The sequence below is a fragment of the Apteryx mantelli genome, unplaced genomic scaffold, assembly GCF_036417845.1.
Source record: "Apteryx mantelli isolate bAptMan1 unplaced genomic scaffold, bAptMan1.hap1 HAP1_SCAFFOLD_105, whole genome shotgun sequence".
NCBI lineage: Eukaryota > Metazoa > Chordata > Aves > Apterygiformes > Apterygidae > Apteryx > Apteryx mantelli.
In genome coordinates, this window is record NW_027118463.1 from 156,680 (window position 1) to 184,117 (window position 27,438).

Genomic DNA, 27,438 nt, shown 5'->3' on the forward strand with positions numbered 1-27,438 from the left:
ACAGAATCGCACAGGGGTATAAACATTCACCCATGACTGCTCATGCTGCACTTGCTGAAATTTTACAGACAGTCTCATTCCCTCAAGATGTGAAACTATACCAATATGTAGATGGGAAGCTACCAATAACAATGGTGCAAAACATAGAATTAGTGCACAATGGATTTTTCCTTCTTTTTAATGTGGTAACCTGTCCGGATGACCCTGCCGAGATGGATCTATTCTACTTTTGCTTTGCAGCATCTGACAAGATCAAGATGAAAAGAAGACACATAAGTCTACTGCTGTTGAAAATTTTGCTGATGCTACTCAACCTAACTATCCACAAAGAAATCACTGATTGGCCTTGGTCTCACACTCATGTGAAACACACAGGGAGCATGGGACTGAATTCTAACACAGGCCTAAACTTGGCAACAGTGGTTATGCATGGAACTGAAGTTTACTCGGAAAATGAATGGAAGTGGGATAGCACAAACCGACTTCCTCAATTGCTGGGAAAGATAGGACAAGAAATAAAAATAGGATGCAGAATGACTGATGGACCCACTCATGAGCAGGCTATTCAAACCTCTGTAACTGAAGTAAAAACAGAGACAAACCAGAGGGAAAACTGTGCCATGGAAAAATCGGACTGTTGGTTCAATTTTACAATAGTCCAACCAGTTTTCGTGGTTTGTCTCTGGGCCCATCACGGGGTGGGGCTATCATTTGAATTCAAGATTAGCATTACTGAGCTTAGGTACCAATTAATTGTAAATGCACTTGGGGTAGCCCAATATAATGTTTCTCTAGCTCTTAGTTGTATCCAAGCTCAACTGTGGATGCAATCTATGGTAGCAGCAATTATAAGAGAGGGTGAGGATAGCACCTTACCCACTGAAATTTGAAAGGTAATTTGGGATAATGCAACTAAATTTGAAAGGGAATTCCAATCTTGGTAGTATTTAGTCAATTTCACTTACGATCCCATCAACAATAAGGCTATAGCTTTTGTCTTAACAATACGCAATGCTTCGGTATACACCATATACCCAATCATTACGCTGGGATTAAATCACAATGGCACTATACTCTATTCAATAGGTCATAGTGTGTGGGCCCAGTGAAACGGAAACAAATGGCAAACTGTTAACACATGCGTTGTATGGGAACAACAAGGATTTATTTGAGAGCAATACTATCAGAGTCCAAGGTGTTTGTCTTGACACTGAACAGAATGTTTGTCATTTTGAAATACATCCTGATGAAACCCCTGAAACTGTACTTGTCTACCTTGAAAAAGGATGTGTTTGCATGAGAACCCTTTATGATTCTATACTTGCAGACAACATCCCTATAGATACGAGCAATCATTCCAATATTTCTGTTTGTAATTTCACTGAAATTATGGGATGCGACTTTAATTATTCAGGTCCTGTTATGTCTTAGCAATTGTTACGATCTAATTATACACTAAATCAAGACTTATTGCCTACCCCCATAGGCATGAATCTTATGTTGGTGAAAAACCTGCTATGACACGATGACCTGCGTCGACTGCTGAAACGCACTCAAGACAACGGACAAAAGACTCTAATTACGGTTCATCATGATACAGAAGACATGCACCATGTTCTGGAAAGAGTGAAAAAGGATGCAGAACATCATTGGTGGGAAACTCTTCTTGGGTGGTCACCAACAGCGATGGAAATGTTTAACCTAATGCTTCATCCAATTGTGCTTTTACTGATTCTAATGCTATTATGTCTATCACTTATATTGTGTATAAGGGTCTGGTACATAATGAGACACATAACCTGTGTTCCACCACCCAAAACATATGAGTTAGTATGTAAGCCATAGCAATATTTCATGCTAACTGTTTACTTGCCATGGACCTGTAAGTGCATCTCCTGCCTCAAACAGAGGCTGTAGGACAAGCCCCATTGCCTGCTTTCATTTGACCCTATCGCTTCCTTTTACCTTCTGACTGCTGCCATGCAGGTCACTTTCAAGAGGTGCTGTGATTCCTGTCTCCTGACCGTTAGCAAGCCAGTTCCCTTCCAGCATTTTTTTAGGTTAGACTTCGAAAGGCAGGCACCAGTGAGAACCGTGTTGGTCTCACTCCAATTCTCTCATTTACCTACAAGGGGATTTTCTCTTCAAGCAAAAGTGTTGCTGTATCATTGCAATGAAGCATCCTCTTCTGCAAAGTAGGAAGTTTTGCAAAACATCTCAGGCAGGATGGACAAGATGAGATTTCCCTGAGGCTGCCCCTCAGTGGAGCTCAGTTTTAACTGTGCTGCTGTTTCTTTGAGTCTGGTGCCCTTTCTCATGGGAAGACCACGCTCCAGCTGCTGCCTCTGCAGCGCAGCACCATGTGCCCAGTATACTGCCCCGCAAAAGCCCCGCAGTGACCACCTCGGTCATGGAACCTTGCAGATGCTCCTGGGATCACCGTGCCTCTGGCAGGCAGCAATGGATCTCTGTGGGGCCCTCCTGTGTGGACATGTGAGGCACATTGGACTCCTCCCCCCCCCCAGGAACTGAGTCCTCAGGGCCCCAAAGCCACCTTGGGGTTTTCCTTTGGTCACTCACTGCTTTGGGGCACTTACCTGACATCTCCTCTCATGCCTTCATCCTCCCTCGCTTCCTGTATCTGCAGAGCTGTGTCTTGCCAGGTCCTTCCAATGCTTCGTTGCAACCCCACAGCATCACCTGTGCTGAGAGCAGGAGTGGCGCAAGACCAACATGACTGTTGCTGGTTCCCCTGGTGAGGCTCCTGCCCTTCAAACATCAACCTAAAAAAAGCAGTGGTCAGGAACTGGCTCTCTGCCATGAAGAGGTCAGGTCCTCCAGCAGGCCCCGAGCTCACCCCGAGGAGGTGTGCCTCAAGGCACCGCCATCTCCCCGAGCACACAGGGAGTCTCCACAGCCAGCTCCAGTGCAGATCCCAGCACTGCCGACTGTGCGGCTGGGCAAGAGGGATCCCCACTGCCACACACACACTCCTGCAACCCTGTGGAGGTATGCAGGGCACTTGGTCTCCTGTGGCCCTGCCAACACGTGTCTCTGCCCCTTGTTCCTGCACATCCTTTTTTCCTCTGCTCTGCGGGAGAGCTCTTCTCATTGCCACCAACTCCCCTCTCCTTTCAGATGTCTTCATCTTGCTCAGAGGTGACGCAGCAGATAACTATGATGATGCCAGAGAAACCTCTGACCCCGAGGAGGATCTTGTTCCTGGGCAGCAAGACTGGGAAGTGCCCAGGGAAGCAGAGGAGGGAGACGGGCCCAGAGAGGTGAGGGGGAATGCAGTGCTGCCGACTCCTGGGGTACCATCCCCAGTGCCAGGAGAGTCGCTGTGTACTGAGAGCCCGACCTCCCGGGATGTGGAGGAAACCTGCCCCAGGAGATTTCCTGGTGGGGAAACTGGGGTGGGATAATGGGCTGAAGGTCTCAGGTCTCAGCAAGAGGAGGGGGAAGAAGGGAATTTGCAGCCCAGGAGGGGCTGCACATGAGGTAAACTGCAATGCACCAGCCTTGCTACTTAAAGGGAGAGGCCTGCACTGCTGGGGAAGTCACAGGGCCCCCAGAGCCAAGAGAGCCACCCTATCCCTGCCCCCTGCAGACACGAGGTACAATGAGGCTGAAGAAGCATCTCTGGCACATCCCCATGAAGACACCAAGGCTGTAAGACTGGACCTTGGTGCCAAACAGTCCCTAAGGCCATGACCAGGAGAGTCCACCCCTGCCATGCGGTTGGGTGCACCTGGGACAGAAGAGAGGTCTGTGCAGCTGGGAGAGCTGTGAGTGCCAGAGACCAGTCTCCCTTACTCCACCAGTAGCAGGAATAGCTGGGCTCTTTATTTTTATTCCTCTACTTTTACACCATCCATTGGTATTTGTTCCCATTAAAATCCTTTGGGGGTTTGATCCAGAGCTGGTGCTTCCCTCCCCAGGTGTCGGGGTGTCTCTCTGAGGCTGATCACGGAGAACAAAGCAGCAAGAAACAGCAGTGGGGAAGTGGCATGTCTCAGGACACCTGCAAGTGCCTGTGGTCCCTGGAGCATGGGAATAGTGAGCAGCCCAGCTGCAGTACATCCGTGCTGGCAGAGACCTGCAAACCACACAATTTCCAGCCCAAATGGGTCTCTGTAGGGTCCCGTAATGCCCCTCTGGGCAGGGAGGGCCAGTTTCCTTACCCTGGGAGTGCCCCCACTTACTCTTTTCCCAGGGGCTCTGCCGAGTCACCTTGGTCCCAAGGCATAGAGGCCACCACAGAGCTGCAGTGACAGGGTTAGCTGGACTGTGGCCCCACAGAAGTAAGCCTGGAGTTGACAGCAGGGCCCTGAACACCATCACCCAGGGATCACCTTCCCATAGCAGCTCAGAGGCAGCTCTGCTTCCCACTGCCCCAGTACATGGTGCAGAGCAGCTTGTTTGGGTGCCCGGGGCTGGGATTTCCCCTCCTCTGACTCCACAGGGACTCCCATTTCCAGGGCTGCTCCTGGCTGCTCCTGGCCCTCGTGAACCCCAACCTACTGTGAAAGGAGAGACCTCACAATCAAACCCACCAATGTCACCTTCACCTGTCCCTCCCTCTCACCTTTTCCCAAGCTCTCCTTGCTGATGGGCAGCCTCTGTGATGCCATCGATGGCCTCATAATGCCTTCCTGCCCACTGCTGGCCGATTGGGTAAGTGTAATAGAAGTGACCTCGCAACCAACACACCAGCCACTGTACTTTCACTGGCCTCTCCCACTCCAGCTCCTGCTCCCACCTCCCCAGCTGCTGAATCGGCTTCTGTCACCCACGGTGACCCCTGTGCCTGCTTGCCTGATGCTGGTGGATGCTGCTGGGACAGGAGTGATTCACCAGCAATGTCCTAGCAGCCACCTCCACCTGCCTCCCCTCTCCCCTCTACTGAGCTGTCACCTCCCATGGCTGGGTGCATCTGATGTGCCTGATGCCCTCACAGTGCCTGCCTGCCTGCCCAGGGCAATGCTGCCACTGCAACTAAAATAACCCACCAGCCAGCATCCAGCCATGTCATCTTTATACATGCCTCCCCTCCCGTCCCACAAGGTTGTGATCTCTCCTGAGAGGGCATCTGGATGCACTTGAGGGCCTCTCAGCTTCTGCCTGTTTGTCTATTTCTGGTCAATCAGGTTGTTGCAATAGTGGCAACATAAAATAAAAACCCATGTCCCAACAGTGTCAGTAAACTCCCTCAGACCTTGCACAGTCATGTCATTTTGACTGAGCAGGTTTTCTGATGTGTGGGGCTGGGCACAGCTGGACTCTTCCCACATGACATCCCATCAGAGTGCAAGCCTACCAAGCAATGTGTCCACTTTCCAGCCCTCACCCCTGAGGGTAGATGGAGATTCAGGACAAAAGCATTGCTGGAAATGCTGAGGATTGAACCCAGAACCTCCTGAACGCAAAGCAGATGCTTTTCCACTGAGCTATATCCCCTTACAACCTGCTGAGGAGTGGGACATACTCTCATCCCATGATGTGCCCCTGATAAGCACAGCCCTGTTGTTCCTGGTGCCATTAGATCCTCATCAGAAAGCAGGATTTAAACCCTTCTGCTGGGCCGCAGGCTGGGGTGGGGGAAGTTGGGATTGCCTCTCAGCTGGGATGGTCCTGGACCACGGCTGTGCCACGGAGCGCTGCCCCTTCAACATCTCTGCTGTTGACAGGGGCGGGAGGAGACTCTCACTGCAGGCACTGCTCCCATGCTCCAGCCCTCCCAGGGAGGGTTGATGGAGAGGAGCAAACCCCTTCCCGGAGCCACCTCTGCCATCCCATGCAGCACTCCTGCGTGTGTCACATCTGCCCCCAAAAGCAGCAGCAGGAGCAAACAGGGTGAGGGAAAGGCCCTCCTAAGGGTGAGGTGCCCACAGCTCCAACTACTCCCTCAGGGTGTGTGGTGGAGGGGCTACGGGAGCAGGCAAAGCTGGTCGTGGGCAGGGAGCTGCCCACAGATCCTCATCCAGGCACCAGGCCTCCCCCTGCACTGCTCTGCCCACCAGTAGCCAGCAGTGGGCAAAGGGCAGCATCCCCTTCCCTGGGGCTGGGGATGTGGCTGGGCTCAGGGATGCTCCCATTCCCACAGCACCAGGGACTGTCCTGATGCCAGAGCTGCCCTGGGACAGGCCCAGGGTGAAGTCTATGTGGTGCAGTGGGCCAGTGCATTTGGCTGTTAACCCAAAAGCTGGTGGTTCTAAGCCCACCCAGGGATGGTACCCCCTTGGTGGGGTGCCTGGAGGATTGTGCTGCCAGGCACTCTGGTTTTGCTCCCAGGCACCATGAACTGGTGGAAAAAAACCTGCAGAAACCCTGAGCTTCTCTTACACTGCCTGTCCTTCCAGGGTGACACCAATGGTGACTCAGCCAGGGCAATTGCACAAGGAAGGACCCATCTCCTGAACTGGGGCTGCTGTGCCAAAAGAGGGGTCATGGCTGGCGAGGCTGGTGCCACTGACCTTCCTGTTCACACCTGTGTGTGTGCAGAGATGGGTCTTGCCAAGGGGTGTTACATTGGGAGGGAACAGGGAGGGGGATCAACAGGGCAAGGATCAGCACCAAGCACAAGGCTGTGCCACAGCTAAAATACAATAAATCCGGGTTTAGTGAATGCTGTCCACTCTGCCCTGTGCCATCCTCCAAAGAAGAGAAGGAAACATGAACAGCCACAAACAAATCCCAAGTGCTTTCCCAAAGCATCTTATGGCTGTGTCTTCACCAGCCCCTAGATATGCTGGGAACCTTCCTGTACCTTCCCTGCTCGCAGGGAATGCTCTTTTCTGCTCCCAGGAACTGACCTTGGAAACCCGAGGGAAAAGGGAAAATTCCCCTCCCCACACCAGACACAGGGAGTATGCAGGGCTGTTCAATTCAGTGCTACCTACAAGAACGCAGGACACGCTGTTCAGACTTCTCCCTTCTGGACAGCCCTGATGAAAAACAAAAACCTGATCAAAACAAAGCCCTGATCAAAAACAAAACTAGAAGCCCACAGGCACCTGCTATAGCTGGGTTTCTTTTATGCAAAATTGAAAAATACAAACTGGCAACAACAGCATGGAAAAGAGGGGGCCAAGAGGTTACAGTGATGCACTGCTAATCTGTTCTGCACTGTGAACATGGGCTCAAACCCCATCCTCATCAAAGACACTCCTGTTTCTGGCTCAAGACCAACCTGGAAGGAGTCTTTTGGGGCAGTGACAGTCCTGCAGTCACTGTCTCTACAGAAAAGCATTTTCAAGCTCATGTTCAAAGCTGGCAAGACAATCACCTTGTTTGGGTGGACAGTCCATTCCTCTCCCTTCTCCTCTCACTTGAGCTCAGTCACACCAAAAGCCAAACTTCTCCAGAGGTGCATACCTGGGGAGCCAGCTCTGGGACAACAGATCTGCTGGTGGCTGGGATGTGCACGTTGCTGTGGGACATCCTTTCTGGACCACGTGCAATGGCCAGAGAAACTGGAGAGCAGCACAGAGGATGCACGTGTGTTCTGTTGAGCCTGAGCTGAGATGGCTGTGCCATCACCCATCCATGATGGGAAAGACAGAAGAAGGAACAGCGTGTGTCTGTGCCGGGTGGTCGTGTCTATACATCTCATTACTGAATGGGGAGAAGGGAGGGTGCAGTGCCATGGGGCAGTCAAAGAGGCCGGCTGAGTCCCTGCTCCTCAGCCAGAGGTAGCAGCCTTAGATAGCCTTTGCTGTATGTGTTCTTTCAGAGGTGCACCCAGTCTATGGGCTGAAAGCACACCATGAATCTATGGAAGGGCCTAATGGGGTACCTTGCTTGGATTTCCTGTTCTTTTTCTAATAACATTTGCTTTGCTTCTTTTGACCTCTGCTGAGCAAGGAGCTTATGCTTTCACAGATGTCTCCATTGGACTGGTTGAGTCTCCTTCCTGATCAATAGCCATTAGGTCACAGCCTGTCACTGTGCATGTAAAGTGAATATTTGGGTTTTTTTTATTCCCCAGGGCGCTTTACTTGCCCTGCAGTGAGTATCGTCTGACACTTTATTGCCCAGCCATTCAGTGTCCTTTGATCTTTCTGCAGCTCTTTTTTTGTTGGCCTAAAATCTGGACATGAATGAGTGGGGCTTTTTGTTTCTTGTTGTTGTGGTGGTGGTGGTGGTGGTGGGTTTTTTTAAAGCTGTTTTGTTTTAAAAAACCAGAGTGGGTTCTTCTTCACAGCTTGGAGTCACGCCTATGTGAGCACTACTTGGATTTGAAAAGGGAACTGGAACTCCTTATCATAAAGGGTTTAACCCGTACTAATGAGCCTAAGCTGTCAGAGAAAGCCCATAAGCATCTCGTCCTGTTCTTAGTGTAAAACCTGAGAGGGCAAGTGGGCCAAGAAACCAAGACAGAGGAATATTCTCCCTCTGAGTTAGGAAATGTCACAACACCTGAATGGAAGCAAGTGTGTTTTTTCTGTGAAGTAGGCAGCTTATGTGTCCAGAGACAAACCAGGTGAGAGAAACCAGAGACTCACAGAGGTGAGTCAAGCTTCTCAACAGTTGCAGATGTCTTGCCCAAATGAGAGAAGTGGGGAAGTTCTGTAGCTGTTAAGCGTGAAGCCTCTGGGGCCGGGGCTGGGGTTTTGTAGCTTCTCCATCTTTGGTGCACAGGAGCAGGGCTGGAACTTCCAAGAGGCCTCCACAGGGCTGAGCTGTGTGGTGTGTCCGGATTTGCAGTACCTGCTTCCCAGCAGAAGCTGTGCAGTTCGTCTTGGGCAAGGTACTGCAGCCAATGGCTTTATGATGTATCTGGTCTTGGTGTCTTCCGTGGAGAAATGTGTTTAACCTTTTGACCCATTAAAACACTAGTTGTTTTCAGGAACAGCTTTCAGTAAAGGGCTTACAAGCTGTTGTTACTGAAGTAAATGTGTTTTTGCTGGGTTGTCATGTCTTGCGTGCGTTTAGGAGTGGGGTGGGCCAAGCCATGCTGCCCCCACAGCGGCAGGTGTCGAGTGTTTTTCAGATGAACTTTGTTACCTGAAAGAACTGGCAGCTGGATATTTAAGCCTAGTTCTGCCTCTTTCTAGTAGGATGTCATGATTAGTGTCATGTTTTTCTGTTCAGAATCACATACCTTTCTTGTGCAAGAGATGGTGTAGGGAACAATACGTCAGCAGCTGCTGTGGGACATGCCCTGCTAGAGTAGCGCAGTGATCACCTCCTGGTGAGGAACTCTCCTTTGAATCATGTTTCTGATGCCTTCTTTCAAAGGACACCATGCTTTGCTGCTGTGTCAAGGAGAGATTTCTCCCATCCCCGCAGGCACAGCTTCAGGATGTTGTTCAGCTGCTGTAGCTCCAGGGGAGCCCTGGAAGCAGGAGTTCCCCTCCCCTGTGCCCCTCTTCATCCTCCCAGGGCTCATTTTCAGCCAGAAATCCCTCTCAGCACAGCAGGTGCTCTCCTGGAGCAGGTTTACAAAGGGCTGTAGAGAAAGGGCCGCATGCTATGGCAGCAGGGTTTTTCCATCCCCCTCAACTGACTGTGACACCACCCCCTCATCTCCCTTTCCGACCTCCCGAAAGGGAAGAAAAGCTTCACTCCATTGCTGAAGATGGCAGGTTGCCTTGTTTCTCAGCACACTCCTTGAAGACCCCCTGAGACCCCTGCCCTGTGACTGTACTGCAGAGCCACACTGTAGCCTCTTCATGCTGCCCTCTCCATCGTGCCTCTGTCAAAGTCTGAATGAAGGGATGCATGAGTTGCATGTCTGTGAGACAGCAGCTAATGCCATGAATTAGTTACAGAGGATAGACAAATTATTGCCTGAAGACTTTGGAAGAGAAGGGAAGAGTGTCTTTTCTGTTCTTCCTCTCCATTTCCTGCTTTTTGTAGAGCAGGAGAGCAGAAAATGGATAGCTCTTTTTATTCTGGCTCCCTTTCTTCCATTCTCTGTTTTCTGCACCTTTGTAATTCTCCCCCCCCACCCCCACTTATCTCTTTCCTTTGCATCCTTTTCACATGACAACATTTTGCAAGAGGCAACCCAGCCTGAAGCAGACCACTGCCAGGAAGAAGACCAAGCAAGGCAGAAAACCTCTTTCTTGTGCTCAGCTTCTTTTGTTCCTGGCTGTCACTTGGAATATGCAGGTTTCACATACAGGGTGTGAAAGACAGGAATAACACCAGAGGGGAAGCCATCACTTGTGCCCTTTCAGGTAGCATCACGGCACACAAACTATTGCAATGGAACAAGCAGAGATGGGCTAAAGGGAAGCAAGGTAGCCATTGTTAGAGAAGAGGTATCAGGGGAGCTGAAAGCAATGTGAGTTCCAGTATCATAAATGCAGAGTTCGATCAAGAGTCCCAAATACATATTTCTTCTTGCCTTGGGATACGCTCAAGGTGTCTCTGATGCGTGAAGGATCGCTTTCAAGGGCCAGAGCCACAAGCAGCGTAAATCAAGGGAGTTGCCTCCTTCCAGTTCATGGAGCTCTGTCAGATTTGACCACTGAAGATGCAACCTTGGTTTCTTAAATAGCTGGTAAAACAGGAAATGGCATTTAAAATGCAAGCAAAAGCTAACGGGAGAAAAATATTCCCGTGTTTCCCCTGTTTCTCCTTTTTGAGGCATTCAGATGTGCCTATCCAATTCTATTTCTGGGACATTTGTGGCCTGAATCCCCTGTGTGTCTCAGGGGATTCTGGCTGTAGTCAAGCTGTCTGGGATGCAGCATCATGGGCAGTGATGGCTGAGCAGCAGGCTTGTTTCCCAGCTGCCTGCAGAGAGTGGGAAGGTTCAGGGATCCTGTGTCGCTGCTTCTTTCCCCCTTGCTGCCTGGAGACCTGAGAGCCTGTGACTCCTGCTAGCTTCCTCTCATGCCCTGCTGACTCATCAACTCTAAAACTGTTGGCAAGGTCTCGACTAGAAGGGGAAGTCCTTGAGTGTCCAATGCAGAAATAATCAGGACATGCTGTAAAAATAGGGGAACTCCAACACTTGGGAGGAGGCGCTCTAGCAGAGAAGGGGGAGAAAAGACATTTGTGACTGTACTGTTAGCATCTGAATGAATTTGCAAGAGCAGCAGGTGGTGGCACTGGGGATTGCATCAGCTGGAATTATCTGTCTGCAGCAATGCGGTTTTGTCGTATTCCTGCACGATGCGGAACTCCACAGCAGTTCAGGAGATGCAAGCTTTTGAGGAGAGACATGAAGTAAAGTTCCTGCTGTTTGCGCCTTGTCAAGGCTCCTCCGAAGGTTTCTCAGGAAGGCCGATATGAACCCCACGATTGTGGCCACAATTGCTTTGCATTAAACGTTCTCCTGTGCCTAAATCCTGGCGTTAGACACATATGTGATGAAACTTCCTCATCTCAAGTCTCTGTGAAATATATGTCATAGTCCTGCTGCTTTTTGTAGAGGGAAAGAATATGGTTTTAGGGGCCCAGAGCTACAATCAGCTGTGCACAGATGCACTCTTGCCTCTACTTGTAGCCCAGCTGACTTAGCCCAGTTGCCCCAGGACTCCATGCTTGTGTGTGCGTTATGGTCATTGGTGGCAGTGCTGCTGCCTCTGTGCTAGAGGATCTTTTGAGAGGACAGACTTTGTAAAGGTCTAGCCCTTTTTGCCCCTCCATTATTCTGGGCTCCTCTATCACTGTGCATACAAAGACACTAACTCTACTCTAGGAATAATAGAACTAACTATGAACTAAGACTACTGTAAATGCACTAAGAATGCTGTAACTATAACTACACACTAAGACTACTGTAAGCAACTCTAAGCTACTTATCCTAATACTACATTATAACATCAGCTACTGTACCCTAAGAATACTGTAGCTAACTCTGAATTAAGAACACTCAAACTGCCCTAAGAATACAGTAACTAACTGTAGCTGACTGCACACAAAGAATACGATAACCAACCCTATGCTAAGTATCCTAATACTGTTAATCCTAATAACCCTATAATAATAATATAATACTAAATCCTATAATAACAATAATCCTAAATATCTTATCCTATAAAATTAACTGCCGTATCCTTAAAGAAGCCTTGGCAGCAGGGGTGAGAGCATTTCCTGGGTGATGTTCTGTGTGCCACAGTGGAGGCAAAGGGGAGCCCTGGGAAGCACATTCCCCCCGCAGTCAGCCCTGTCTCTGGTGGCAGCTCTGGGTGCCCGGTGGCCAGGTGCAGGCCAGGAGGCAATATGTGACCTGGCGAGCCTTGGCCTCCCCCAGCGCCTTCAGCTCAACTCTCCCCCGGCCAGGCGCCGGCACCGCCTTGATCTTCCTGGGGGAGCCATGCTCTGGCTGACGGGGAGTGGGAGACCCGCTGCAAGGCTAGCGCCTCCTCCTCTTCGGCCCCTCGGGCAGGGCAATGGTGCGCAGGGTGGACTGCCCTCCCTTTTCCTGTTTATCCCCACACCTGTAGTCCTGTGAAGGACAAGTTATATAATCCAGAGGTCTATTAACTCTCTAATGGCCTTGTTAGTGGACTTCATATCCGCAGAGGCTGTCACTGCTGCTCCGTGTTCTGCCCTGGAGCTACAGCAATAAACTGCTGCTGCTCTGACCCAAACTTCAATTGTATTCCGGTTACTCCACGACAGAGTCTGGTGCCGTGACTTGGATTTGCACATCCTGCTTCACCTGCGAGGACACAGACTGCTCCCTGCCAAACCCCCCTGCACCATTCAGAGAGGGGAGGGACCTTTTGAAATCCCTCCTGGGGCTTCGGCCAAGGGTCATCTGCAGGCTCCCACGGCGCACTTGGACTGCCGTATCCGAACCTTGAATACAGGTCAGTCTAGAACCTGATTGCCGGCTAAAAGGAGGAAGGTTATTTGTATTTCTTGTAATTTTGGTGATTCTGGTGAGATTAAGGACAGGCAGGTGAGGGAAGTCAGGGTTGCAGTTATAAATACAGCATGAATGTGGAATGAATGAAGTGGGTTCAGGACAACTTTGGAACCGCACGCAGCCCCCCAGCTGCTCCTGAGCCGCACTGGTGATGAGTGGCACAACTCGAACGTGAGGGCATGCGGTGGCAATTTAGTCCTCGACTGCCAGTTTCTCCCTTCCCTCCCCTGTCGTCGGCTCCAGCAGGAGCCTCCTCAGGCTCCGTTGTTAATGACCTCGACCTTGACCAACATGGTGGGCTCGGGCTGGATATCCTGACCAGGAGGACCCCTTGTGTGTCCTGTCTTCTTCCCTTTAGTCTCTGGTTTTATTGTTGGGTTGGATAATCACCACAGCAATGGAGATTGTAGGCTGGTGTTCAGGCAGCTCAGGTTCCTTCTGACTTTACTTTGTCCCTCTGAGTGAGTGAAAATGGGTGCCAGACAGTCAAAGGAAGTCCCAGTACCCTCAAAAGGGACTCCAGCATATTATATGTATATGTATATGTGTTATTCTCCTAAAACCTGCAGGTATTTAGATAAACAAAATTTCTGGAGCAGGGATGAACTCTCTAAGCAGTTTCCTGTAGAAAGTGCCTTTAACCTAGACAAAATAGTGCATTTAAGGGACACCTTGGAGTCCAGAGGACTTAAGGTACCCCCAAGTCAGTGGCATGCATTTTTTTGATTGATACAAGGAGGCCTCTGAGAAAAAACAGAATCTCAAATTAGAAGTTTGAGAGACCAGGTCAGAAGTGGGAGAGGGCCCAGGATCGAGCTCTCCACTCCTGCCCATGATGGGGGGATCCAGCCGTGAGCCATGCAGAGTGACTGTGGGAGAAGAGGAAGGCAGCGCTACGGATGAAGAGGAAGGTGAGCAGAACCATCTGGGACTGACATGCTGCCCTTCTCTAGACCCCTGCAGCCACCCCAGAGCCCATGGAGATGGATCCCCCTGGATGAGGTAGAACCCATGGGGGTGGATGAGCCAGAGGGCCAGCCTACCCCCACACTCTGTCACCCTGCCCGAGGGGCCAAAAAGGAGGCACTAGCCTGGAAGAGGGCCCCCTGCTCCCCACCAGCTGGGGTATTGGCCCCCCAGGAAGCCCAACCTGGTGCCAGTACCTGGCTGGGAGGAGCAGGGCCAAAAGCACCAGGGGAGGCCAAGGAGGGCCGGGCCACGTGTTGCCTCCTGGCCCACACCAAGATCTGCCTGTAGGAGACAGGGCTGACTGCTGGGGCAAATCCATCCCAGAGATCCCCTCCACCTCCACTGCAGGATGAACATCACCTAGGAACAGCTGCGTGGCCAGTGAATGAAGGCCATCAGGGCTCAGGACAGGTAGGTGCTCCTGATCGAGGTCCTTCTTGTGCCAGCCTGAATTATGGAAAAGTCCTATGGAAACTGTCCTATTGGCAGTGGCTGTACAAGACCCCTTCTGATGTGTTCCTTTGAGCCCTTAGTGCCTTTGTGTGGGGCTTGCTTTCAAAGACGCCGGTTGTGCTCTGTCTTTGCACTACATCTGTTGCTGCTGCGTTCTCCACGATCACACCAGCAGACCCACTTGGGCCCTGTTCCTGGTGGAAAGGTCACTGCTGGACCTTTCTGGGATAGAAGATGGAGAGCTTCTGTTCAGCTCCGTGATCAATTAGATGATTGGTCAGCACAAAAAAGGGAAGTTCAGGCTTGCTAGGATTCCCTTAAGGGCAAAACAGTGCTGACAGGCAGGCTCAGGGCAGGAGTCAGAGGAGAGCATGAGAAACACCCTTCACTTCAGAGAAGAAAAGGGACCTGCTGTACCCATCCTCCCCCTCCCTCCATAGCAGGACTGCACTGCAGATTTCCTGCTCTGAAGGTGACAATTCCCTCCGCTCTTGTATGACACCAGGAGAAATCTGACACTGAGCGAGAAGTGCCAGTGGGAAAGACAGTGAAGCCTGGTCGGGCTGTGACATAGCCTGGGGCATGTCACAGCTCCTCTCGCTGTTCTCCAGCTCGTGCTGCAGCATCCCTGCCTGGAGCAGCAGTTGTCATTTGGGGTGCCTGAGGCCAGGCCAGACCAAGGGGATGGTGACTGCACAGGTCCTGCAGTCTTTGGCTGCTTTAGAGGTGCATGTTGAGAGCAGCTGAGTGGACTTGGAAGTGGGGCACAAACCTGTGTGGAATTGTCTTGCAGGTTCAGCAGGGAACTGGAACCCAGCCAAGGGTTCAGGCAGGCTCACTCCTGCCCCGAAGAAGGAAAGCGAAGACAACTGTTGAGAAGCTGGCTGAAGAAAAGCCAAGTATTCAGGAAGTTGTCAAGTACCGCTTTGGACAAGATAGGGAGGTGACCATGAAGGATTACTTCTCCCGCATAGAGGAGGAGGTGAAAAGGCTGGCTGAGCAACAGGGGATACAACAGACAGGGTACGTGTGTGCCAGCTCCAGGAAAAGCCTGTGACAGTGTAGTGGCAGTGACCTACCGAGGGGTCATGCTCCCAATCCCAGAGCCACTGGGTTGGATAGAGCATCCTGTGACTTTTCATGACACAGGATTGACCTGGGTTTGACCCTGACACCAAGTGCCTCTCCGCAGCCCCAGGCAAACGCCCAGCACTCCTTTGGAGGTGAAGGGTTGTGGCTGCAAATGGGCCCAGGGCTGGAAGGGTTGGGGGAGGAGAGCAGCGGGAGGGGTCTCTGCCAGAGTGAGAGAAGGTGTCAGTGCTGCTGCAGCCCCATTTCACCATGAGCAAGCCACACTGGCCTTGGATCAGACTTCCCTTCCACCCAAGGGACTAGGCTTCAGCTGTGGGACCTAGGAGTCCTGAGCAGCTGAGCTCAAAGGGATTCCTCCAGTGTTTGTCTGCACCTTTTCAAACCTCTCCCTGAATGCTGAAGCCAGGACACAGGTTCACCTCCAGTCTTGGCCCCAGCGAACTCAGCCCCAGGCTGATGAGCTGCCTGTGGGATCTTGTTTGGACATAGGGGCCTGTGTTGCATGACGGTGAGCATGGAAACGCCACCAGAAGCACATCCAAACATGCATGGCCCGAACTAGTCTCCAGTATTTCTCTGCCTTTCTCCCTGTGTGTAACACAGCCTCTTCCTTTCTCACTCCTTAGCACTGGGAAGAAAAGCCATGTCCGGAGAGAGAAGAAAAAGAAGCAGCGGTGACTGTTAGCCGTGCTGACACACATGAAGTTTTGTTCTGTTGAATTAAACCAAATCTCCCAACAGGCGTGGATCCTTTCTGGGTGTAGTGTGAACTCTGCTGTTTGCAGCATGTCAGCATTGGAGAGGCCTGACGATGACAGCTCAAGAGTCAGGGCTTGGGTGTCAATCCCTGCTGCCAGGGCAGCTCTCTCCCAAGGTCATGCTGTAACTATCTGGCTGCAGTGGTGGTGGCTGTGGCCTGGGATCTCCTGCTTCTTGTTGGTCCATGGGAGAGCCGTGGAGAAGGCCCTGCCATGGCCAGCACATGCCCTGGTGCCAAGGAGACTTGGGAGAAGAGGGAAGAGCTGGTTTAGCCCTCTGCGGCAGAGAAGGGATTGAGCCTGGGCATCCCTTCCTGGTGCCCAGTCCCGGCTGCATAGTGGGAGGGGACTCCCAAGTCTTGTGTGAGCTTGGTGCACTTGAGTGCTGGGCTTTTGGGGGGGTGCGAGGGGAATAACAAGGGTCCCAAGGGCTGGAATGGGAAGCTCACAACCAGGAGGGTTGGGGTCATGAGAGTCCGTGGCCACCTTGGCTGTAGTGACCATGAAACAGTGGAGCTGCAGATCCTGAAGGGAGCAAGGAAGGAGAGTAGCAGAGGACAGAGCCTGGACTTCAGGTGAGCAGGCTTCACCTTCTTGAGGGATGTGGTAGGGGGATGCCATGGGAGGCAGCTCTGAAGGGCAAAGGAGCTCGAGAAAGCTGGCAGGTCTTTAAGGACAGCATGCCCCAAGTGCCAGAATGGACTGCCTTGGATACTCCAGAAAACAAGCAGTCGTGTCATGAGACTGCCTTGGCTAAAGAGGTAACTCATGGCAGATCTCCAACACAAAAACAACAGCATTCAGGAGGCAGAAGCAGGGACAAGCTGCAATGGAGGAATACAGCAACAAATCCTGGGTGAGTACTGATGGCCTATGTGGTGATAAAGATGATCTGGCAATCTATTCGGCCCTGCAGGCACTAATAGGCCTTGGTGGCCCTGGCCAGCCTCCCCTGGGGCCTGCACCCACCCCTGCCCCTGGGCCCAGGACCCTCTTTTGGCTCAGCCTGGGGCTCTGAGTCACCTGATAGGCCAGTGCTGGTCATAGGGTGATTTTTGTGGTTGTGAGGTCAGTTGGGCCTCAGGACCTGATAGGCCAGTGCTGGTCATGTTGCTGCAGTTTGTGTTTGTGAGGTCATTTCTGCCTCAGTGCCTGATAGGCCAGTGCTTGTCACAGGGTGATTTTTGTGGTTGTGAGGTCACTTGTGCCTGAGTGCCTGATAGGCCAGTGCTGGTCATGTGGCTGCAGTTTGTGGTTGTGAGGTCACTTGTGTCTCAGTGCCTGATAGGTGAGTGCAGGTCATGTGGCTGCAGTTTGTGATTATGAGGTCACTTTTGGCTCAGTGCCTGATAGGCCCATGCTGGTCATCTGTCTGCTGTCTATGGTTGTGAGGTCACTTGTGCGTCAGTGCCTGATAGGCCCATGCTGGTCATGTGGCTGCAGTTTCTGATTATGAGGTCACTTGAGCCTCAGTGCTTGATAGGCCAGTGCTGGTCATGTGGCAGCAGTTTGAGATTTTGAGGTCATTTGTGCCTCAGGGCCTGATATGGCAGTGCAGGTCATGTCTGCTGTTTGTGCTTGTGAGGTCACTGGTGTCTCAGTGCCTGATAGGCCAGTGCTGGTCATATGGCTGCAGTTTGTGGTTGTGAGGTCACTGGCCTTGCTTGCTTGTGTCAATGCCTTGCTTGCTTGCTCCAGTCAATGGGCACTAAGATGCGGTCCTGTTGGGAGACATACACTCCTCTGGTCCATCCTCTCACTGCCGTGTAGCCTCCAGAAATTAGTTTTGGATAGAACAAAGTATGGAAAGCATGAACCACTGCATAGCCTTCCTTCCTTCTTCACACCACAAGATTCATGTGGCAGTCTGTGGTGTGTGCAATTAAGAGCGAGCTTGAGATGAAGAACATGACACTGGTTTACCAAAGGAAAAGTACAGCAACACTTATCTGCTGGCCACCCTAGAGTAGGCAGCTGCCTGAGAGAACTCTAGTCGCAGCTTCTGTTCCCGGACTTTTGTGCGTGGTTACTTCTACAGAGTTTGCTAGAAACGCTTGTCACCCACTCCAACTTATCTGGACTTGAGTGTGACTAACTCTGGGAAGCAGCACCAGACAAGAAGTACAGCTGCTTTCAGACACACTGCACCCTTCAAGGCTGAAAATCAGAACGCGGACACGGATACTTCAGATATCTAAAGCAGGGGGTCAGCAAAGAACTTGGAAAAGAAAACTCACATACACCGTCAAGGGGGTATTTTTCCATAAACACTGCATGAGAACACCACTGCGCTGCAGCAGGTTTTACCTCATCCCAGAGCCAGCCAAGCTCCTTTAGTGTGTGGACATCCTCACGGGTGACATGGAGCTAGAAAGCATTGCTCATGCTCTCCTCTGGCTTGCCTTCCGCAAATGCAGCAAGGACCCCTCTCACCATGGCCGGAAAAAACACAGTTACAGGGGAAAGGGCTCACAAGACAAAGTCCTGAGCACACCAACCTGTGCGCAGCAGTCAGCTGAAACAAGGCCTGTCAAAGCCTGTTAAGTTAAAGCTTGGAAACAGCTCATAGTGTTTCAGAGCACAGGATCACTGGCTTCCTCAGTTTCCTGCTCAGTTAGCAACAGCAGCCTGGTCTTTTTTTTTCTTTCAGAGTCCTAATTTGGAAGGGTAGGGTTGTTGCTATCTGTTTTCATGTAAGTGGCAACAAGTGCAAGAGAGGAAGCTGACAGAAACACAAAAAGCAGCTGAGGAATGAACACAAGGACAGCAAACGCCTCTTCTCCCACATCACACGCAGCCCTCGCAACACTGAGCTTTAAGCCAACCATAGCAGGCATTCTCCACACCATGGCACCTAAGACAGGAGCCTGGAAGGTCTTGAAGGAGCTCCATGCTGTGTATTTGACTGGTTGCAATATGGAAATTGGCATCCAAGTCTGCTTAAGGGAGGCAAATAAGCCATGGGGCCTGTTAGGATACAACACTGTGATCTGCAATAGCATCTCCTTCTTGACGAAGCAGTGTAAACCAAACACAAAAAATACCCTTTTCCTGCATACTGTAGCCTTACTCAGCAGGCTTTAGGAAACTCTCCTTTTGCTAGCCCTTTCCAAGCCAAATGTTAGCAAGCAAGGACAGACTGTTTGACTAACAGACAACGCCAGAAGTCTTGCTCACACATTAAAGCGCAAGAAGAATATTCTGTACACACAACCAAGGAACCAGCAAATTCCTCCCTTTCCAAACTCCCCAGTTCCTTCTCAGGGATGGCCGCTTTCAAACTGGGCACCCATGTGCTACTGCTTCCACAGTTAAATAGAGCAAGAGAGCCACAAAGTTGCTTTGCTTTGAGTAAGCAAGCACCAAGCATTAAGAAGCTCAGCAAAGCCTCCCTATATAGCTCTTCAGTTGAGACTGAGACTAATTATGTTCATTGCCATGGCTAAGCTTGTATTTCTGATCTCAGTCCTCATCACAGCTGAAAATCCAATAGATGCACCACATATCTCGCAAAACACCTGAGAGGAGACTAAACACATACTGCAACCTTGTACTGCAAGGCAACTAAGCTGGCGTACTGTGGCCTTTCAAGGGTTACCCAACAGATAAGAGGGAAAGGATTAAAACAGCATAGTGCAGAGTGCTCAGAATGAAACAGCAAAAACAAAACAAAAAAAAAGTGTCAGCGGGAAACCTCTGTGAAAGCGCCATTTGTTGAAGAATGCTCCCCCTTCCCATGGGAAAAAACAACTGGCATGAGAGCATTCTTCACTCAACATCGTACACATAAGAGTGTAAACACTGATGGTTGAAAATACTCAATCCCTAAAAAAGAAATAATAAACAACACAAGCTTACCCCTGCACTGGCCTGTTTCATGCATCCATCCTGGTCACGAGCATTTTCCGCCGGTCTGTAACTCCCAAGAGAAGTGGAGAAAGACAGAAATGAACTGCTTCTGTGTCGTCACATTCCGTTCTGAAGAATCCGCCTCCCGCTTAAGAAAGGCTTTTTGCAGAGCTGAATCTGGCTGCAACCTCCATTGCATACACAAACAAGGGAAAACATCATGTCAGCTTGCAGCACCGTTCTTTCAGAGCAGCAAGAGTGGGAGAGAAGGAAGAGCGGGGGTCCTTTCCCACTTTCTCCCATCAACATGTGGCAAGAGCCCTTTTCTTTCTCTCTATCAGTTTCACTAGTTGGAAAATGGGGAAGCCACCAGCACCTCCTCTGTAAAGTGCTTGGTGATCTGCTGGGGAGGAATACTGCAAGCCAGGTGTTATCCTGCAGGGGAAAACAGGAACATTTGACACCATACTGGCATCCAAGCACAATTAGCTCACTGAAACTAAAGACCAGCACACCGAGTTACAAACGGACATCTTAAAGATGTTCCCTTGCATTTTAGAGGCTAGTCAGGAGGGTGACTGTCTCCATTTGGAAAGGAGTTACCATTAAAACCACAAAGACTCTGAAGACCAAACAAACACACAGACATTGACGGTGTTCATATATACATCCCTTCTCCTCCAAAAACGAGTATTTTCCTTGTCACCAAAGATCCACCTTTGCGGGGGGGGGGGGGGGGCCCCAAACGGACCCTCATGGTATCCACGCGTTCAATTCAGTATGGTAATGGACACTCTGCCTCTAATCACATCATTTCTCTGAGACTACTCTGGGCCCCAAGTATCACCACCTTTGACATCTGCACTGAAAGATGGAAAAGTCTCAGGGGAAAAAACACAATTCAACTTTCAAGGACAATTACAAGTTCGAGGTTGTCAGTTTAGGAACGATAATGCAGACAATTTCCTAATACTGACTGGATGAGCAGGAAGTCTGAGCTCTGACAAACAAGCCTTTCAAATATCAGGTGAAAATTTATGAGAACTGAAGCAGAGCAGCTGCTAGTGGTTTAATTCCGAGACTCCACACTAGACCAATTTAGTCATTTTACAAGAACAGATGCTGCTCCTGCCTCACAAACAGAGCTTCTCATTTTGCACCACAAAACAAGTTTTCCCCAAATAATTATAATATAAACAGTGGAACTGGGCTCATCCAGAACAGGTGCAATTCACTTTCTTGCAGTCACAAAGGAATTATTTAAGAGTCTTGTCTAAACTCAACAGCAAGTTAAGTAAAGGGTGCACAAGGAATTTATCATCCACCATTACTGTGAACAGCAGGAAACTACAAAGGTCACCCCTATGAGAACAGAGTTAAGTCTGCACCTAAGAAAATCACTGGCACACAAAAGCCTCTCTCATACACTTTTAACATATGTTTTCCCTTTCACAAACACCTTACAAAGCCACTTCAGCCAACAACTAGCCATGAGGGGTTTTTCCTTCCCAGTCTTTTTTTCCTTCCTTCCTTCCTTCCTTCCTTCCTTTCTTCCTTCCTTCCTTCCTTCCTTTCTTTCCAGAGAGAGCTTGTTTCATTCTATAGCTTCTGACAGAAGCTATATTAGCATAAGTGCTCTGGCTGGTTTAAACTTCCTCGACCAAAAGATTGTAGACTTTCAGCTGAAATGCTCTCACTGCTGCCCTTGCATAGAGGCGCACAACCAGAAAACCATGCCTGGAGTCCAGGTCACCAAAAGAAAAGAAAGGATGAACAGCCACACAATTTCAGTAACAAGGATTTAGGAGAAGAACCAGAGGTTTCCAAGATGCATGACACCTAAGAACAATAAGGCACATTAATTACTTGACTAATGTGTAACTCCTGATTTTCTCTTCCTTCCTTGATTCTGGTCAGGGTCTTCCACACGTGGCACAATACTGAGCAAAGCACAGGCAGAATAGAGGTTGGCAGCCACAGAGAAGTCTCTCACAGACTGAGTGCCCCGCACAGGGCCCGGACTCTCAACATTACATTTCAGGTCCCAGAGTTCTCCCCTCCAAGCACCTCATGGATCATCTCCAACAGAAACACAGGAAGGTCTCTCCACAGGCAGCTACTGCCACCGCTGCAGCATCTCAGCAACACCCCACACACCTCTCCCACCAGGCAACGGACCGCTCACGCACAGCTACTTCTCCCACCACAGCGTCTTCGGCCTCTTTCTCACATGCCTTCCAGTAACACTCCCTTTGAGCACCCAAGGTTTCTGGGCGTTACTAGCAACAACGTACTACCCGGCCTAGATGTAAAGCTTGCCTTCTTCCTCAAGCAAAGGAACAGACAAAAGATTACTAACCATCTAAGGGCATAAGCAAACATGAAAATCACTACCTTCTGGGAGCTCCCCCCCAAAAAACAGTCCACGTAGGACAGGAAATAAAAGACAGAAAAGCAACTCACAGACACCCACTTAAATAACTTTTCAATAAGTCTCAGCTGCACACTTCAGGCAGAAGGCAACAGTCAGGTGAAATATTTTGCCAGTCTTGCAATGTAGATGGAGTCTTGCAAGTACTTCTGCCTCCAGAACAGAGACTAAAAGCGGTTTCTAAGTTGTCTTCTAGTTACTTTTAAAAAGGCTAGGCAACACTGGAAGGCTTCTTCAGTCTTTCTTCAACAAAATCCTTTCTTTTCAACTCTTACCAAACCTAGCTGGTAGTATCACCACTGGACAATCTCCCTTTTGTGTCAGGTGCACAAAAACTTCCTACAACAGAACTGATATCCTTAGCTGCACCTTTCACTCAACACAGGAAATAGTTGCTATCATTGTACTACTAAAGTCAAGCACAAAATAATGGGGGTAGAGGATATATGCAAATCTATTCCTATCAAATACATTCTCATTTGTCTGCTATTTCAGAAGGGAAACCTCAAGCAGGCAAGACATTTCTGTGTCCTCCAGTTCAACTTTTAGCAAGACACAGGTTTCAGTTGAGCTGTCTGTAGCCACAACTTGCCAGCATCAGCCTTCCAGCAGGCACAAAGTACAATGCAACCTTGGCAGCGTGACCTTCAGCGATAAATACAGTTCAAACACCTGGCCACAGCAACAATAGCTCCTCTTGAACAGAAGCACATCCTGCTCCAGTTGCAGGAGAGCACTCACCATCCGTGAGACTCTTGTTCTGTCCTTCTTTATCAAACACTTGGCAAGGGGGAGGTTAGAAGCAGTTTGATCACACAGGAAGACCCCTTTTTTCTTCATAATTCAGAAATGAATGGGGAAAGCTTGGATTTTCTAAAGCAGCCAGAGTCAGGAAGCATGGATGGACACAACACAGAAGCAAGGAAAAATTAACCTGTGCTTAGCCATTTCTGTCTCTAACAGCAATGCACACCACGATGAGAGGTGTATGCTCTGTCTTTACAAATTAGGTTTAAGGAAGAGCCTGGGAGAAAGGAATAAGGACACTGGTGTTGACTAGTATTGGAAACAAACTGAGAACATGGGCCCTAGGCTTGTAAATCGTTTGAAAACACTCTCCATGAAAGGCTGTGTTCACATCCTTCTCCTTCATCTAGTGAGGACGACGCCCATTTGTGGCCATCCTTTTACTTTCTTCCTTAGCAACTGCAGGAAAAAAGGAAGCTGTCAAAAAAGCGCTAGAACTCTACATACACTTACCCTTTGTTTGAGGCAGGAAATAGCAGCGCCCTGTGCTTTTTTGAGAAAACAGGGTGTTTTACCCTACTGTTTCTAGAGGGAAGGTGCCTGGAGGTTTTATTCCTGCGGTGAAATATGCCTGTTGTTCTCCGAGGCCCTTGTTGCTGTGGGATAAGTGGCGTTTTGCTTCTTGTCTGCCTCTCCAGTAGCCATCTGGGGCCACCTTTGACTCCGTCTGGGCTGGGGCCCAGCTCCTAGTCCTCCCTGCATAGCATCAGACTACCCTGCCAGGCTGCCGGGAATGCCGCGGCTGCCCCGCTGCCCACGGGCACAGCGCTGTGGGCCGCTGGACAATGCACCGTGCTGGACCAGCTCCTGCTCGCTGAAGATTTGGAGCAGGGTGCAACGCGCATGGGGCTCAGGCCCACTCTGCTGGTGGGGAGACAGACCCACCACGGGGACAGCAGTGGGAGCGGCAGGGCTCGAAATCTGGCTCCTGCAGCCCTCCCTCGTGCTGCCTCCCCCTTCCCTGCCTGCCGAGTGCCTGGGGAAAGGCCTGGTGACATCACAGGGCCTTTGGTGACAGTGACTTGAAGCTGATGATGTCATCCACCGCCTGCTGCGCAGATGCTCAAGGTCACCCCTCGGTCCTGGCAGCCACTGGCCAAGCTCAGTGGAGGGTGACAGCCAGCGCTTTCAGAGATTTGTCCTTGGGAGGGACCGGGACCATGCTCAGCCGGCATCTCTCCCTGGCGCTTGCTCTCCTCACAGCCTTGTGGCATGCCGGCAGCCTGGGCCTTGGAGGCCACCCCAGCTGGGACTGCAACAGGTATGAGGTGCTCTACCAGCTGGAGACAAACACTTCCTGGTGAGAGCAGGCATCCTCACATGCTCTGCAGCCCCCTTGGGGAGGGGGGCTGGTTGCTGACAGCGTCCTGTTCTTTGTGGTGCTGCTGGGAACTCTTTTGGCTGGTCCAGTCGAGGCCCAAGCACCAGATCTGGCCAGACAGTGTGACTTGTGCAGCTGCAGGTTTGCTCTGGACCCATCAGCAGCGACACTAGCAGTCTAGGAAGTGATTCCCTGGACTGGGCAGCGGTTGGGATTTGGGGCTGATGGAGCTGGTGGGCACAGACTCCATGTGTAGAGCTGCATGCCTACGCTTTCCTGGGGAAACAGGGACTTTGAGCCCTAGTAGTGGTAGAGGAAAAGTGCCTGGAGTTACTATTTCTCCTGCTATTTCTCCACTTAAATGCACATTGTCTTTTCCTAGGTGCTTCTTGCTGGGAAAAACTGCTATTTCAATTCTTGCCAACTGGGGCTACCGATTTAGATTCCAGCTGCAGCTGCAAAGAATAAGTCATCTTGGTTTCCAGAGAACCCATCTGAAGAAGGAGGAACTTAGTTTCACCTTTATTTATTCCTCGAGGAGCTTGCCGTCTGGTGAGTGCAGTGTTTCATTCCTGATAGCAGAACAACTCAAAAATAAACAGAGCTGTCTCTGTGCATCAGGCACAGCATTGCCCCCCACCCCCACCCCAACAAAGTCCTGGGTAGCAGCAGGCAGTCAGATAGTCCAAGCGATGGGCACATCCCCCTGCCTGAGACACCCAAAAGCACCTGAAGCACATGACTATGTCAAGGTAGTGCCAAGGGGATGCTGTAATTGATTGAACTCTAGTTTGTCAGCTCTAGCTTAAAAGCTTTCGTTACGTCTTAACATGTCAGTTAATAGACTTACCCTGTCTATAATAAACTTACCCTGGCCAAGAAGACTGGAATAACCTCCTCTGCTCTTACTAGGAAATGAAACATATGAGACGTGTATATAATTGACAGGTGCAGGGTAATAGAAAGAGTAGTGAAATAAATCTGAATGCCTACTCAGCGCTTTGCCTTTTTGTCTGTTATTCTCCTTTATTTCCATACCTTATTTCATTTGGGCTTTCCTGGCTCATGAACTGATGTTTAATCACAGATGCAAGATATCCCAGATATAATGGTAAATACATATAAATATGCAGCTTAGATTATTTGGATTGTAATAGATCATCTTTCAGAAAGGGTTCCTTGGAGGACATTCTTGAAGATAACACTTCCAAGATCTGTTCAACAGCAAGTTTTATTAGACTAGAGGCATAGTAGTTGCCTCTCTCTCCTGTTAGCAAAGACTAGTTGGAGGATACTGCCAGTATACATAAATGGTGTAGATACTGTTTTCTTCTACTGTGACAGTAATCCAGAAATTCTTTGCTTGTAATGCAGTAGCATCCCCCAACAAGCTTTTAATTAACCACTCAATTAACCCCCACCTCCAATCCAGTGAAGTATAGAGGCGGGGACTGAGCTCTTTCTGCATAAGGGCTTGCTGCCTCGGGGTTCTTTGCTGACACCCATGCACTGTGCTCTGCCCCAGGCCCTGAAATGAGACATCAAGTGGCTGACATCCAGGAGGAGCCCACAGAAAGCAATTCTGACAAGACTGGGAATTTTTCCTCTAGCACAGTTAACAAGGAAGCAGTCTTGTCAAGACAGAGTGCTCAGAGGTATTCTTTCGAGCGGCCGTGCTCCCTTTGGAGAGCTGGCTTGAGTATAACCAGGTACATGTGCTTATGCAGGTGCATTTTGCCAGGCGCACCCGGTACTTTTCCCCCACAAGGAATCAGCAGTACTGGAGCGTTAGAAAGAAAACTGAGTCAGGACTCAGAGCATGGCTTAAACTCCACCAGTGCTGTGGAGGCAAGGTGGAAGAAGTGGACTGTGCCCCTGCCGGCATTCCCAGGGACACATATTATCTGAAAAATTGAAGAGCTCTGGGAACAACAGCCTAATGTGAGAGGAGAGAAACCAGATTGGGATTATCAAAGTGCAACAGTCATTCCCTTTCAAAACAGGCAAAATAAGGAAATATTTGGTTTGATCTGAAGAAGGTCAAAGTATTTACAGAGATGATGAGGATGCACTCAGTGTCTTTCTAACAACTTTCTAGCACAGGGTGTGGGAAGGCATTACTTCTCAAATGTAAAGGACACCAGCTTGCATGGATTATGTCCAAGGACATCAAATTTTGCAGTATTTCACTTTGCTGCTAACCTCTGTTGAATCTTACCCTGTGAAAACAGAAAATTCAGCATTTGGAACATGCTTTAAAGCCAGACTTGTTTAGGCTAGCCTTAAGCATGGCCAGGGGACACTACATGTCAGCAGCTCTTCCTCTGGGTAGGCTATTCTTCCCCTTGTACCTGATGACTAAATGTCCTGTCTGCTTGTAACTCCATGTCAAGAGCCTCGGCTTCTGCTGCAGCTGGTTCATCTCACTGAAAAGTGATCTGAGGTGGAACCTGTTCCTCAGCAGCAGATTGGTTGATCGACACCTTCTCTCCAGCTGTCTGGCTGGCATCTTCTGTGTGACCAGCTGCCAGGGGTGCCAGTCACCCTAACCTCATTTCCCGGGAAAGTGATAGAGCAGCTCATCCTGGGTACCATTTCCAGGCACATGAAGGACAAGAAGGTGATCAGGAGTTGTCAGCATGGATTCACCAAGGGGAAATCACGCTTAACCAACCTGACAGCTTTCTCTGACGGAATGACTAGCTGGGTAGATGAGGATGTTGTCTACCTTGACTTCAGTAAGGCTTTTGATAGTGTCTCTCATAACATCCTCACAGGCAATCTGATGAAGTATGGGCTAAATGAGCAGATAGTCAGGTGGATTGAAAACTGGATGAATGGCAGAGCTAAGAGGATTGTGATCAGTGCTGCAAAGTCTAGTTGGAGGCCAGGGGTCCAAGGTTATACCATCAGCACGGTATAA

At 50.0% G+C, this 27,438-nt stretch overlaps 1 pseudogene; it reads left to right on the forward strand.

The window, feature by feature from the left end:
- Positions 1 to 533: 533 nt before the first annotated feature.
- Positions 534 to 27,438, forward strand: LOC136995487 (uncharacterized; annotated as a pseudogene).